Source organism: Aptenodytes patagonicus, chromosome 2 (assembly GCF_965638725.1).
Source record: "Aptenodytes patagonicus chromosome 2, bAptPat1.pri.cur, whole genome shotgun sequence".
Classification (NCBI taxonomy): domain Eukaryota; kingdom Metazoa; phylum Chordata; class Aves; order Sphenisciformes; family Spheniscidae; genus Aptenodytes; species Aptenodytes patagonicus.
Window position 1 is genome coordinate 153,122,458 of NC_134950.1, and position 11,611 is coordinate 153,134,068.

Here is an 11,611-nt window from a genome sequence, read left to right on the forward strand (position 1 = left end):
AGCCAGACAAAGACAATAATTAAAGAGAATACAGAGCATGAAGCCTATTTCTCTTGGCACTGCTATCGAAATTGAGTGACTTTATTTTATTTCACCTTAGTTGCATTGATTGAGATGCGAAATTGTATTAGTAAGTGGCTCTCTCCTGCCTATTTATTAGGGTTCATTTGTTCATTCAGGCAGGCGATGGCCCATATCTAATGTTGAATCCTCTGTTACTTCATACAAGCCCCTCCTTTGGCAAAAGGAGGATTTTTACCCTTAGAAGTCATTTTGAGAACTGAAGTAAAGCAGTGCAGTACAATGAACAATCCGATTAAGCTAATTAAATACTACTATTAGATTAATATGTTTGCCTGAATGCAGGAGGCCACCATGACTATGACATCTTGACTCTTCCCCAGCTTCTGGGCCACATTTTTCAAATTGCCAAGTTCATTTCGTGCTGCGCAAAAGCTGCAAAATTCATCTGACACCAGCTGACATGTGGACATGAGAACTTGCCTGCACACGTTAGGTTCACTACAAGAGGGGAGGGGAGGAGGGGAACTAGCTTATGCCAAGGGACAAAGAGCTGTGTCAGAGGTAGGAATGGGAAAGAAGGTGAGTGACTTTTTACCTGGATCCCTTCAGCTAAGGAGAGAGTATGCCACAAAAGACATTGCACTAGAGTATCTGCTAGATAAGCCTCTATGAGGTCCAGGAAGCCCTGAAGACACAGACCCAGGCGGCAGGCAGCAGCGTCAGCTCAATGCTGCAGCCTGTGCTGCTGCCTGAAATGAGGACAACCACTGACCATGCTGTGTTAGCAGCTAACAGCAAAACCCACGCAGAGCTGCTTTCATGTCCCACAGCTGGACCTCTGAAGTAAAAGCCCTTTCAGGTGTTTTCAGCTACAGTTGAGAAAGAGCTGTGGTGAAGGTCTGGTGGCTTCCAGAGTCAAGGAGACAGAGCATTAAAAGCCTAAGCACCCAGAAGGACAGTACCAATTTCTGTGTGTTACGGACTTCAGGGATGTGTGGTTGCAATGAGGCAGTGCTTCCAGCGTAAGCAACTGCCTGCATCCACCAAGACTCCAAATCCAGCTTCTGAGAAACTTCAGCTGTGTGAAATAGCAGTGTGTGTTTTGGGAGCCCAGCCTGCCCTGGGACTGCACATCACAACTTCTACCCCAGCATTGCTCTTGTCTGGCTGAGTGCAGAGCTGGAGTTTCTAGGTACTGTAACATTTTGGCACCAAATGTCACCTTGACTACATTAAGCTGAAGATTGTGGATTACTTCTAATAATGACTGCACATACAGACACTTGTGATGCAGGGCAGTGGGAGTGCAGCTGGTGTATGAAGTCACAGGGCTCCCGCCTGCACCAGGAGTGCACACTCCGGCGTTGCCCATCCCCATAGCCGGAGTCCAGATCCCATCCGCCCATCGGAGCTGATGCAGTTGCAACTTTGGCTCACCCTGTACTCTTACTTTTAGAAAGTTATTTTGCTCTTTTAGCAACTGGTTTCAAGGTGGGTTGCCCGCATTTCCATGATAATAACTACTATCAATTGTTTGGGTACTGCTGTATCCCATTTCTAATGCAGGACCCAATTTTATTTATGAAAATGAGTGTGTCAGAAAGTACCAGCAAATTATACCAAAGAAATCTCAAGATGGTTTCACAAGTCATTATTATCATCATATGAGGTCAGGAGGAAACTGGTTTGTTTAGTGACACATTGTTTGATTTAGCAGCTGAGTGACTCACACCAAATTGAAGATTTGTTGCTACACTGAATGCCTAATTGCAAAGATAAGCCGTGCTGTTAGTTCAAAGATAGTGTGTAGGCTGGGACAAGCAGATGCCAAAATTGTGAAGACAATTACTGAAGTTTAAATTATAAAGTCTGAATTGAAAGCTGTGATTAAATATGGACTGTTCTTCATTAATCACTATTTAGGTTTTTGCCTCTTTGTTTCATTCTTCACTTTGACAGAAGCAACCCTATAGAGAGGACCTGAAGCAGAGCTAAATACCAGTGTCTGATTTGAATCTTGCTTACACAGATCCTCCATTTCCACCACTTAATTAACACCAGTGAAGCTACCCAGATGCAAAAGTAATCAGAATTTTGGCCTTATCCATTCTGTTTGACATGGGATGAGAGCACGCTAACCCTTCCCATCACGTCTGTGCCTTGTGCTTGTCCCAAAAGGCATATACATGAACCTCACGCAAACTGTTCCATGTAATTACTGATGCTCACCCCTTCCTCACTTGCTGTCTCCGGTGCAAGCAGGAGTGCCTCAGCTGAGCACCCAGTGTGAGCACAGGTTCGGTGGTGGCAGAGGGTCTGCGGGCACCCAGAAAAATGGGGTGCTGAGGTGGGTGCAGCTGGAGCCCCTCTCCCTGGGGCTGCCTGGGGCTGAGCAGGGGGAGACCTGGGAGGGTGAAAAGCCACTTTTCATAATCCAAGCTGTCAGTTTTAAAAGTGCTGGCAGAGGCACTACCTGTTTCTTAACTGGGAGCTGGAAGTCTTGTCTCAGTGCCCAGACGTCCCTGGGGGATTTAGAAGGGAGGCACCAGAGATGAAGCGTGCTCTGACTGGATTATCAACTATGTATATTTAATCTGATAATCTTAACTTTTCATCTGGTAAATTCATGAATGCCATAAACCATGGGGGCAGGAAAAGTGTATTTGGTTAAAACTGAAGCTCCTGGCCTCGTTTCCCCCACAGCTGAGGGATGAGCACCAGCTGTAGCCCAGCATTGCTGCTACAACACCCCATGAAGAGCAGCCTCATCTGCCACCATGTGTCCCCTGCAAGGGCCACCTCTCCTGGGTCACCTGCCCACCCTCCTCCTGTGGCGTCTTCCCTGACTCTTCACTTCAGGATCTCACAGCAAGGCATGAGAGCATCATCTCACAGCAAGGCACCTTGGCATCACGGTGCCTTCATTGCATGGGACGGTGGTGGTCCCCCCAGCACGTTCTGGGGTGCTTTTGGGTTTGGCCCCTCTCCAGTGCAACGGGTGGAGGCACAGGGATCCCCCGCAGCAGGCTGGCAGGGTGAGGGGCTCCCAGCACCCCCAGGGAGCCCCGGGCACAAGAAATGACCGAGACACCCCTGCAACACCTCCTTGCCACGGGAGGGGATATGATGGCAGAAATCCTCACTCGCTGCTGTTAGTTTCTTTGCTTAGCTCACCAGCAGATGGTGTAGTCTCTGACACCAGCAGCCGCTCAAGGTATAAGAGGAAAAGCTTAATTTTTCCTGCAAGAGAGCCTGTATGCTCCCTGCTTCCCCCCCCACTTTGAAGGATTGCTGCGGGCTGCTGCCCTCTCAGGCACAGGCAAGTGTATTCGTTGTGCTCGCACGTAGCAGAAATGACTGTGGCTGACAGAAACAAAGGTAGAAAGTGTGATGCCATGATGCGGTGACTCCCATTGCTGCAAGCAGTGCTGTGTTTGCCAGTGCTGCTTGGGCTCATTACTGGAGCATAAAGTCCCGCATGGGGTGGCGGCTCCGCAGCCAGATGCCTCCGTCATGCCACTGCCCTTGTGTGATGGCAGTGGGATAAACCCGTACTGCGCGTGGGGAAATGTGTCTGCCAGAGCACTGCCCACTTGTTTTCCTAGGTGGAGACCGGCTTAAAAATGCCTTCCACACGTTCCCTGGCTCAGGGGAGAGGGTAGGAGCTGTTAATTCCCACGGCTCCCCAAGGAACTACAGCAGGGCCGTCTGGCTGCCTAGGTGCCTTCAGTGGGGCGGCTCACCTGCTGAACCCGCAGCACACGTTTGCGTGTTTTGCTGAGGGGAAGTTACAGGATGTATTTGAACAGGGTAAACACACAGTGGAAGCTAAGAACAGGAGCCATCAACAAAATAAACCCCAAAGCTGTTGGCTGAAATCCCACAAAATGGGCATCGTGAAAGGCGCAGGTGTGGGTTTGTGATGCTCTCGGCATGGCACTCTGTGGTTCATGCCACGAGCCAGGAAAACACACCGAGGGGAGGCAAGGCTGTACTCAGCGTGTCTGCACAGCTCTCCTGGCTGTGACCACAGACCCAAACCTGCATGGAGGACATGACAGAGCCCTTCATCTGCAGAGGGCACCCCTGAGCACATCCCCATTGCTCTCATCACACCCCACATTCAGAATCCAACAGCTGCAATAGTTTTATGGAAGTTACAGAAAAAAACCCATTTATTATCAACACAAAGCCAACAGTCATCTTTTCCCATTGCTTTGGGGAAGATTAAATAAGGACCCAAGAGTTTATGGAGGTAAAGAAGCAAAGCGATAATTGGTTTGGTTCAGAAATCATGGGTTTGGGGGGCAAGTTACTCACAAAGCAAAGATTTTCCTTCTTCTGAGAGGGGCTACAACTGCACTGGGTGAATCATCACTCCCAGGGGAAAAATAGCTGGATGAAAACCTTCCCACCTCGCCTATGAAAGTGCTGTCTGTGCCCAATTGTTCCCATGGAATAACAATGTTGGCTGCAGGGCTTGTTCTCTCTTGCAAATAGATTAGGCTGCTGCCTCTTAAGCTTATTGGAGATATTGCCCCTTAGCCCACAGGATTACCTTATCAGCAGCAACCAGATGGAGTGTATCAGGGCCGTGCCAGTCATTCCACACCTGTTGATCCTATGTGAGAGCCAAAAAATTAATTGCTTAGAAATGTAAAAGCAAAAGCCTAAAATCATGGAAAAAAAGATTAAAGGGAAAAAGCGGGGAGGGCTGGGAGCTTCTTGCCCGATATTGGTATCAGTGTCAGCACATTTTGGAGAATGACTTATGTGGCATCTGATGCAGTTTGCAAATGCAAGAGAGGTGGAGACCCCAGAGAGCAGGTATTTTTGGCAAGAAATACCTATTTAGCAGCTACCAGCCATGTTTAATTTGCATACATTTAACTCGTGGAGATAACAGCAAATGTAAAAAGCTTTCAGAAAGGATGCTGCACAGCAATGCTGTTAGCTTCCCACTCCCACTCAGGGTGTCACTCCCCCGCAAAACGCTCCCAGCAGGGCCAGGGCTCCCTGGAGCATGGCTCTTGGCATGTTCGGAGCTGCAAGGAGGAGCTCCCGTGGCAGCGTGAGTCCTCGCACCAGGCCAGGCTGTGTCTGTCTCCAAGCCTCCCTGTGCTGTGGAGCATGAAGGAACAACATTTCTCAGCTCCTGGTCTGTGACAATCTCCAAGTACCCAAGCCATGAGCATGAAGCAGATCAGATCTCCACAGTCGCCACGGGGATATGTACCATGAAACAGCTCGGGAAGCAAACACATGCGAGCTCTCCCGGGCAGGATCAGGCTTGCTCCATCTTCTGTAAATCACTAGTCACGCTTTTGTTGATGGGAATAATGGCAACAAATTAAGGAAAAATGCATATAAACATGTATATGGAAAAACTGACTTTTTTAGCCTTGCCTTCTGCCCTGAGGAGCCCCAGACCTGGGTAAGAAGTGAGGATATGGGGATATTACTCAGCTCCCTGCACCCATGGGGTCTCACGCAACCACTGCGGCACTGGAGGAGGCAGAGGGCTGTAATCTCACCCTGCCGCACACCTTGCAGCATCTCTCTGAGTGCTCTGCATGCTGCTTAATTTTATACACATAATTTATATGCAGCTCTGCCTGTCAGGCACATGGGCTATGGCTTGGCAGGCAGCACAGCAGTCTCAGCTTGATGGCAGCCACCATTTGGCAACGGGCCTGCAGGGTGAGCAGGGTACGCTCAGCTGCTTGGCCTGCCTGCGGCTATGGGGAACACGAGCTGGAGCCCCAGAGCACCGCACACCTCCAAGGAGTGCTCTAGCACTGGCAGATACAAGCCTACTGTTGGCAATCAAAATAAGACCCAGAAGATGCAACTAGGGTGTCTGTGCACACACCGCGGAGACAAGTTTCTTTCCTCTGTCTCTGTAGGTACCAGTGGCCCAAAGACACAGGTGACGGCAGAGGTTTGTGCTGTGGAGAAATGGGGGTATCACCTGTCACACCCCAGAGGAGCCCCACTCCAAGCCCCACTCCAAGTTACTCCTGGAAGCCTCATTTTTGGAAATGTATCGTTTTGATTCCCTGAAACTAACTTTGCATGATTCACACATTTTGCTGTGCCCTATTAATGACGGCAGTCATCCCACAATCCTTTATCTACAGATACAGAATGAAAATAGCACTGCTAAAACCAGCAGGGACTGAGGAGTGCTCCTATTCAATTTGCACAGCACGCATTATTCCACCTAGTGGTTTTGGCATAATTTTTAATTAAAATTGGCAAGTCTCTTAGGCCAGCCTGCATTCATGACCTTTAGCCCCAAATTTGTTAACTCCTCACTGGAATAATTAGGCTTTAATTCTCAAGATTTGCCTCTTCTTTTAGTTCTCTCCCATGAAGTGATTCAGGCAACTATCAGAAATTTCTTATTCTCCTTATTTACGCTGTTCAGACTTGCCTGACCTCTTAAGAGGAGCTGGACTCCAATACTCTGCTTCTGCACAGAACTCCACAGCTGCTAGCTCATTGCATGGACCGTTCATGCTGGTTGAGGTCACTGAAGTCTTAAAGAAGTTTATAACAGCATTGCTTGAAATTCATGGGTGTGAGATGGAGAACAGCTAACAGAGCCAATATATTTTCATGCAAGTAGAGGACCACTTCCTCAGCATTGTATTTCATGTCCTGTTATAGGTAACAGCTTTGTTGTCCTCAATATAACAGATAAGCCTTTGGGAGCTGGGGACCATGCTGAAGGTGGGTTTTATGTACCTGCCACCAACAGGAAATATTTTTTTACACCTAGGCTGCAGCACTGATAATGAAATGGCGCTGGGAGCCTTGCTGGGCACGGGAATGCCACTGTCCATACTGCCAAATTGTCAGATCAGCTCCTGGTATGTTTTCAACGGGGGCTAACGAGGGCTCTTTTGAACCACTCTCAGTCCCGGCGGGGATAGCACAGGCCAGGGCCGTTCCTGGTGGGCAGTTTGTGGTGGGTCACTCGGCATCGCGTGCCTTTTCTGGCATGTTTAGCATTAGGGAAATATGTAGAAAGCTGGCTCAAAGACAGTTAAGAGTGGAATGAAGTTTATGTAGGAAAGATCTACATACTGTTTCAAAAAAAAACTGCTGTAGAGGTGCCTATACCAGGTAAAATGGGTAGGATTCTTCTTGTCTGACAGGTCTACCCTTCAGCTGGTCACTGAAGGCTCCTGCAGTGTCAGTCGGCAGAACTATGTGCCTGTAAGCCTTTACCTGCCTGACCTATCTGCTAGAAGCGTTCTTTCAGATGGGGTGAATCACTTTCCTGGAATTGCCTGTTCCTCTCCGCTGACTATTAAGAGAGTTATATGTCTTCATTTGGCTGGCTGACTACCACCTCAGGCAACTGGCAGGAAAAAAAAAGCTTTTCCCTTTGTAAGAAATGGGGTCTGAGTTTCTCACTGCCTCTTAGTACAGGAAGTGTCTGATTTAGGGGCAGAGTCTCTGCACACTCCTCTGTAACGGTGGAGAGAAGCAGACACCTCCAGGGTAATCCTGATTTATGGGCAGCGCTGCCCCCCGGCATGCCTGGCTCTCTGGGGCTGCAGACGGACACCAGCGAATGATGCTGCTCCTGCGGGCAGCTCACTCCTCCACCCGAACACAGCTGCAATCAGTCCAGCTGAGCTGAGTTAAAAAATTTCCCAGGAAATAATACAAACGGAAGCAAAAAATTATAAATACAATTGAAATGCATTATGGCAGCTCTGCCACACTCTACATCTACCACAGCAGAAAGCAACCCTTTATAGAAAAGATGCCTTTCAGAGTGCCACAAAAGGACCCATAAACAAAATCACTGTAAAATAGTAATCAAAAATGTGAGTGAGAGACAGGGGGTTGCACAGTCGTTCTGTAATTTCGATCCTTGTGCAGAACACTTGTGGCAAAGGGACTATAAATACATATATATTTATTTACTAAACATTATCTGTCAAAAAGCTGTCAGTAAGATTTTCTCTTTGATGAAACAACAGTGACATCCAGTGGTACTGTACGTGTAGCCGAGGAAAGGTAAAGCCTTCCCTGGGATAGGATCCCTGCACCCTGGCCCCTTGGAGGAGACTGGCAGGATGCAGGCAGCTCCAGCTGCCCACAGCCTGGGGCAGCACTTCTGTAATGGATGAACCTGTAAAAGAGGAGAGAGAGGAAAAAAACGGCGGTTTTCAGAGCACCGAGTGAGAACACATGTATTTCAGAGGCTTTGTAACTGCACATACAGGGCAAAAAAACCCAGCCTGTTTTCTGAAAAACAACATCTGCATGTCAATCAAAGTCTGCTTCTATGTAAACAAATGCATGGTATAAAAAATTATTCCCAGGCACTTAATTTCACTTGCTCTAAGACACAATTAAAATTGCCTCTTTCTTTTCTTTTATTTTTTCCCCCATTTTCTGTTTTGCATACTGATTTATAACCTTCTCAAAAATATTTTCCTTGGGCTTTCTCTCTAATCTCTTCCAATTTCCCTTTATTTTTCTACCATTTAGATTTGGATTGGCTCAGTTAAATTTTCTTTTCTACTTCTGACCGGTTCTCTTGAATAAGCTCTCAGAGAGTGGCTGTCTCATTCTGCTGTCATTTTGACTTACTTCCTTATCGCTTTCCATTGATTTTCTTGTAGGACAATTTTAATCCAATTTACAGTGTCGGTAGTCTGGGTAGCTTCTTTTAGTTAGATTTAGATTCCAACTCATTTCCTTTCCATCGACAACTGTCCGACTTTCTCCATTTAAATCATCGTACTCACTCTGTCTCGGCCAGGCTGTTCCCTTTCCGGCTGGGGCTTGCTGGCTCTTGCCTGCTGCTGGCTGGAAAGCAGAGTGAGGGACTGAATGGCTGGGAGATCAGGCGGCAGGAGGCAGAGCGGGGAAGACAGACACCCTCCCCACCGTGGGTTTCAGTTATTTAGTTGTGGCAAGAGCAAGCAGAGGGAATGCAAATCTTTCCTGGGCACCAGCGTCCCCAGCAATCACGGCGCTGAGTCCCCCTGGACGCAGGAGCGCGGTGCCAGAAGTGATCGGTTCTGCAAGGTCCCAAGGGACATCAGGTCCAGCTTCCCAAGGACCCACAGACATCAATGGGAGTTGAGCTCCGTCCACACGGGTCTACTGCTCCCTGGGTTTGTTGAGGAATAGTTGTTCACCAGGGGCACATGTAAAAAGGCATTAACTAGCGGTATGAAGCCAACACTCAGTAATTAAAGCATTTGAAACCCTCCCCCTCAGCCCCTGAACACACGATGCACGCTCTTGTTCCTGCAGTAAAATGGTCAAAATTTGTTGCATTGTAATTGCCCTTTGTCAGGCATGAAGCTACAGTGAGCTGTGAACACTCTTCTTTCCAGGGTAACTCTAGGAGGTATTTGTAGCTGTAAGATGCTCTTCTTTCCTTGGTTTCTTTCTTTGTCTTCTGCCTTATTTTCTTTTCTTGCATGATTCAGCCATCCAATTCCTTCTTTGAAATGTAAATGAAAAAGCTATTCCATCAGATCTATATAGAAAATCATCAATGCTCTTATCTCTAATAGCCTAACCACGCATTTGGAGAAAAAACCCCCACACTATAATATGAGCACATTTTTCTCTCAGAAATGTAATTCTTTATAATATTTAATTAAAGGTAGAAAAATAATCTTTCCAGTTATTTTCTGATGGATCTGTCTTTCATTTCTTCTGTAGGAATAGTGGGCAAACTCTTAAAAAGGAATTAAAAAGTAGCTGTGCTTGACAGGAAAGGAGCAAAGCTGCAGTATTTTTTGCTGCTTACATTAAACACGATCACCACAAACTCGGCTGCATCTATTAGGAAACATTACGTGCTCTTTCGCTGCCATACACCCATCTTTCGTCCAGTTGCCAACTGGCTTAATCTTTCATCAGCAAATAATTTTCACTTAATGAGAATTTACTCTTAAGTGCTTTCTCCCTCAGGAGCACAGGTTTCCTCTTTGTCCAGCACGAGTCTTTCTATGCAGATTGCAGCAGCTACTGGAGCATGATGAGCCTTATTAGAGGTATCGATTTGTCTTAGGCTGCTGTCTAGACAACTATTTGCATTGAACCATCACACACACACAGAGAGACATAAAGATTGCCTCAATTTTTCAGTCGCTACTTGTTTTACTTGTCGGACCATAGGCAGGCTTAGTCTGATCAGCTCAGGTGATCCTCTGAAGCTGTGCTGCTCCATAACTTGTGAGGACACAGCGAGCAAAGGCAAGGTGGAGGCTGTAATGGACTTTATTTTTAGATCAGTACATCAGACGTGCATTTGAGTGATGGGAACTTGCTCTCAGCTGCCTTTTCTCTAAGTGGCTTTTTGAAGTAGCTCAGTACTCCTCCCCACAATGCCTGCTCTAGGCTCCTCACTCCTGAGAGGCAGGAGAGGGATGGCTGCCTGAGCACTACAGGAGGAAACGAGGGAGGTACGAGAGGGGTACTGAAGACAGGGAGGGTAGCACCTAGCCATAAACATTGGCAGGGTTGAAAGTCATTACAAATATCTTCAAGATGCCCTATAATATTCTTATCTCGACGTGGGCCCACTTCTTGCTACACTCCTTGCACTTGCTTAACTTTTAATAAATGAAAAGTCCCACCAGGGTCTTGGAGCCCAAATTTTGTTCTCTAATAACATGCAAAAACACTTGAAGGAAGTTGCATGAGCAACATCCTATTGTTGTCTTGCATCTCTGCATTGATACTTGCTGTGTTGCATATTGAATGTGTAAACACTTGCTTTCAAACTATGTTTCACTTCTGAGGAAAATGCTGCCATGATACCCCGAGTACTACTGCTGCACACAGGCCTAGTCAAAACTTTCCAAGGATCAACTTGCAAACAAAGAGATTAATTTCCTTCAAAGAACTTCTCTGAAAAAGATTAATCCCACTTCTTTACTCTCTCCAATATCATGCTGGGGCTGGTTTTCATGTACTTGGAGATCTTTACTGAAGTGCTGTTACATCTGTTCGATATTTATGTATGTGTTATTTGCACAGTCTCCATTTGGCTTCTTCTTTCAAAGGGGAAAAATGAGCACCACAATCATTATCTTGTCGGGCAAAAGGTAAAAGAAGGCCTGCTCTAGAGCAATTTTAAAATCATGAGGCTGTAAGGTTCTCTTCAGCAAGGTCTGTTAAAGCAACGATAAAGTTATGCTTTATCTCCTGCTCACCTCTGCTGAGGTTCTGGTCCCAGTTTCCCAGACTGTGTGGGACTGTGAATGAATGAAAAGCAACCCAGGCTGGGAACAGCACCCCAGCCACCCACCTCAGGCAGCAGACATCCTCAGTCAGGTGTCCTCCCCTGCGGGCTTCATTGGGCTACATGGCTCACAGGTTCCCGTGCAGGGGATCCTACTCAAAACAACAGTCATTTCATCAGCATATCCCTTGTTCTAGTGGGTTCAATGCTCTCATAAAATGTGGGAGACAGAGTTCAATCCCGCCCAAGCTGAGCAGGTCCTGCAGCCCTAGAGGAGTGCCCTAACTCATGCACAGCCCTCATAAGAGGTCCAGGCAGACCAAACCCACAGGGGGTTATGGCACCTACCATACC